Below are 5000 nucleotides of genomic sequence, written 5' to 3'. Positions count from 1 at the left end.
CTCCAAGTCTGTCAATCACTCAGAACATGTTCCTCCAGGTTGACCTAACAACTCACTCCAAGCCTGTCAATCACTCAGAACATGTTCCTCCAGGTTGACCTAACGACTCACTCCAAGCCTGTCAGTCACTCAGAACATGTTCCTCCAGGTTGACCTAACGACTCACTCCAAGTCTGTCAATCACTCCTAACATGTTCCTCCAGGTTGACCTAACGACTCACTCCAAGCCTGTCAATCACTCAGAACATGTTCCTCCAGGTTGACCTAACGACTCACTCCAAGCCTGTCAGTCACTCAGAACATGTTCCTCCAGGTTGACCTAACGACTCACTCCAAGTCTGTCAATCACTCCTAACATGTTCCTCCAGGTTGACCTAACGACTCACTCCAAGCCTGTCAATCACTCAGAACATGTTCCTCCAGGTTGACCGAACGACTCACTCCAAGTCTGTCAATCACTCAGAACATGTTCCTCCAGGTTGACCTAACGACTCACTCCAAGCCTGTCAGTCACTCAGAACATGTTCCTCCAGGTTGACCTAACGACTCACTCCAAGTCTGTCAGTCACTCAGAACATGTTCCTCCAGGTTGACCTAACGACTCACTCCAAGTCTGTCAATCACTCAGAACATGTTCCTCCAGGTTGACCTAACGACTCACTCCAAGCCTGTCAATCACTCCTAACATGTTCCTCCAGGTTGACCTAACGACTCACTCCAAGCCTGTCAGTCACTCAGAACATGTTCCTCCAGGTTGACCTAACGACTCACTCCAAGTCTGTCAGTCACTCCTAACATGTTCCTCCAGGTTGACCTAACGACTCACTCCAAGTCTGTCAATCACTCCTAACATGTTCCTCCAGGTTGACCTAACGACTCACTCCAAGTCTGTCAGTCACTCAGAACATGTTCCTCCAGGTTGACCTAACGACTCACTCCAAGTCTGTCAATCACTCAGAACATGTTCCTCCAGGTTGACCTAACGACTCACTCCAAGCCTGTCAGTCACTCAGAACATGTTCCTCCAGGTTGACCTAACGACTCACTCCAAGTCTGTCAATCACTCCTGTAGCAATACATCAATAAAAGAAAGACATTATATCCTGACAGCATAACCACTCTCACACAGTGATGTAGTCAAGTCACTAAACCTCAAGTCTGAATTGAGTCCCAAATCCCTATAGTTCCAGTCTGAGTCCAAGTCCTTTATTATCGAGTCATGAGTCCATTGGCAGCTTAAAAATGTTGTCTAACCATTTTTAAGTTGAATTATGCAGAATAGAGAATTTCTGACAACAAAGTCAGAACTGGTGGTGTCCAAGTCATGAAAATTTTGACTTAAGTCCGAGTCAAGTCCGAGTCCTAGACTCGAGTACTACAACACTGAACAGTGCCACAACGCCGGGTTTACTGCCGGCCTGGGAGTACCGAGATCTCAATGTGCTTTCCTTTTTCCTGTGGTTGTATCAGAGCACCGTGTGCTTTCAGACTCGGGTTCAAATGCTATCTGAAATCTTTAAAATACTTTGAGCGTTTGCTTTAGCCTGCCTCGAGTGCCAGGTGGGCGGGGTTGGAATTTTGGTCCCAACAGGCAAGCTCAATCAAGCACAACAAAAGTATTTTAAATTATTTTATATAGAATTTGAACCCAGGTCTGGGGTGCTTTCCAATGTGGATGCTATCACTGCTAGTTAGTCTATGCCTAACTCCTCATACTAAATTACCTTCAGCTGCTCCCTAACTGCCTGCCTGTCTATCTGTTTGCCTGCCTGTCTGCCTGTCTGTCTGTTTGCCTGCCTGTCTATCTGTCTGTTTGTCTGCTTGTTTGTCTGCCTGTCTGTCTGTTTGCCTGCCTGTCTGTCTGTTTGTCTGTTTTTTAACTTTTAATTTAACCTTTATTTAACCAGGAAGGGCTCATTGAGATTTGAAATCTATTTTTCAGCATTCTGGCAACACCAAGTCATTACACAATTGCAGACAGACAACATGAAAAACTACAAGTAATCTAGTAAAACCTATAGAATTTACAAGAGTATAATAAAATCATAAAACAGCTAATTAAAAACAGACAGGTCAGGGAATCAGTCTCAAAATCCTTCATCAGTGATTTAAAAATACCAATCGGGACAAGTTCTTCCAGTTGAAAAGTATTTAGTAAGGTGTTCCAAGACTATGGCGCAGAGTACATAAAAGCCCTTTTACTAAATTCATTTCAGACATTTGGAACAGTTAACAGGATAAAGTCCAGTGAATGAAGAGAGTACCCACCACATTTCTGAACAATTAAAATGCACAAATAAAATGGTAGTAACCACAAAATGGTTTTGTAAATAAAAGCATACAAGTGACTGAGCCTACAAGTGACTAGAGAAGGCCAGCCAACCCTGTTATACAAAGTGCAGTGGTGCGTAAGGGTTTTGCAGTTTAAAATAAATCTCAAAGTGTCATGGTAAAGGGTGTCAATTGATCTCAAACACTGAGTGGAAGCATTCATATATAAAATACCCCCATAGTCTAGTAAAGGCATAAATGTAGCTGATACTAGCCTCCTTCTGGCTTCAAAGTAAAAACAGGCCTTATTCCTAAAATAAAATCCCAACTTCAATTTTTTTGTAAATGGATGAATATGCCATTTAAAAGAGAGGCCGTCATCAATTAAAATTCCAAGATATTTATATGAGGTTAAAGTCTCAATCTCATTGCCCTGATAGGTAGTAATAGGTGAAAGGTTCAGAGGTTGATTTTCTGCTTTAGAAAACACCATTAGTTTAGTTTTGTCAGTACTGAGGATAAGCTTCAATTGACACAAGGTATGTTGAACAGTATAAAAAGCAGTTTGCATGTTCTGGAAAGCTTTTGTGAGAGACGAGGCACAACAATAAATAACAGCATCATCAGCATAAAAGTGAATTTGCGCATTTTGCACATTTTTGTCTAAATGATTTATATAAATAGTGAATAAGAGAGGACCAAGTACAGAGCCCTGGGGCACACCATTACAGACAGACAATTTAACAGACATCTATCAGAGTCACATCTATCAGAGTTCTATCAGACAGATAGTTAGCAAACCATGCAACTGCATGCTCCGAAAGACCTACACTCAACCATCTCTGCCCCAGTATAGCAACTGTATCAAAAGCCTTAGAGAGATCAATAAAAAGTGAGACACAGTGCTGTTTTTAGTCAAGGGCTTCAGTGATCTCATTTAAAACCTTCATGGTTGCTGTAATTGTCCTATGCTTCTTCCTGAAGCCTGATTGGTACATTGATAAAATAGAGTTAGTATAATAAAACTATTTTAGCTGTTCACTCACAAGGGTTTCAAGTATTTTCAGCGGGAGTGACAGCTTTGAGATTGGCCTATATGTATTTAAAATAGTTGGATATACTGTATGCTATCAAACAACCAATACATCACATCTTCTAATATGGTGCAAGTGGCAGGAAATCGGTAAGAGAGTGTAGGAGAATCAATACAGCTCAATCAATACAGCACAATAGCACAGCTCAATCAATACAGCTCAATCAATACAGCACAATAGCACAGCTCAATCAATAAAGCACAATCAATACAACACAATAGCACAGCTCAATCAATAAAGCACAATCAATACAACACAATCTATCATGATCAATCAAATCAAGGAATCAAGCAATCAATATCTTTTTTCCAGAAATATCTGTGAAAATTCATTTTGTAGCCAGAAACAGAAAATAAATGTTTTGGAGTTTATCAATGAATCAATCAATTAATCAATCAGTGAATATCTTGTCACATTCTGGAAATTAATTATGGAGCCCGAAATTCACATCACATTGTACAACATAAATCACCAGACAAAAACATTTGACAAAACACTCAGCCTTAGAGAGAGGTGAGAGCTCTTCAGAACTGTCTGGATGAATGTCAGCTTACCGATCATTGCACCTGTACATAGCCCATCTGTAAATAGCCCACCCAACTACCTCATCCCCATATTGTTATTTATTTATTTTTGCTTCTTAGCACCCCAGTATCTCCACTTGCACATTCATCTTCTGCACATGTATCACTCCAGTGTTAAATCTAAATTGTAACTAGTTCGCCACTATGGCCTATTTATTGCCTTACCTCCCTAATCTTACTACATTTGCACACACTATATATAGACTTTTCTATTGTGTTATTGACTGTACGTTTGTTTATTCCATATGTAACTCTGTGTTGTTGTTTGTGTTGCACTGCTTTGCTTTATCTTGGCCAGGTCGCAGTTGTAAATGAGAACTTGTTCTCAACTAGCCTACCTGGTTAAATAAAGGTATTTTTTAATTTAATTTTTTTTAATAAAAAATTGAAACCACACAGCCCCTGTGGACAGTGATAGGTGGAACCTGCTCTCCCCCGGGTGACTGAGCCAGTAAAGCCCGTGTGTTTCCAAACCAGGTGTGTGTGTGTGTGTTTACCAAACCTAATGCACCCACCATCTAGTTCATCTCAACATCCACCAAATCAATAATCATACTTCAGATTAAATTGCTTTTTTTCATTCAATCTTTCTTTATGATTTATAGTGTTATTTTTTTTTTCCAGATTGTCAATTTTTAACACAGACATTTAACATGAAACAGTTTGTTGAAATGGAACAGATTGTTGGTTGTTGTTGTTGTGGGCATTAAGATACAAATTGTATCCTTTTCATATCGTGTTGTGATTATTTCAATCACCTGATCTAAGAAACAGCCCTACAACCTTTTAAACATTAAGGAAGAATTACGTGTAATATTCCTTATTCAAGAGTCTTTGATTTAATGCCTGAGTGACTAAGTGACATGTTACACCTCCCCTTTAATCCCCATTAATTCCTTATGATTTACAAATACTGAATTTAGACCAAATCCCGGATCAGACCATTCTATCCCTGAGAGGTAATTTGGGTTCAAAGACCCTGTTTATATGATCAATGAACGCATGAATACATCAAGTCAATCTCTCTAGCATCCGGGGGTTAAGGGTAATT

This window comes from Oncorhynchus tshawytscha, linkage group LG05 (assembly GCF_018296145.1).
Source record: "Oncorhynchus tshawytscha isolate Ot180627B linkage group LG05, Otsh_v2.0, whole genome shotgun sequence".
Classification (NCBI taxonomy): Eukaryota; Metazoa; Chordata; class Actinopteri; order Salmoniformes; family Salmonidae; genus Oncorhynchus; species Oncorhynchus tshawytscha.
This window is presented reverse-complemented; position numbering follows the sequence as displayed.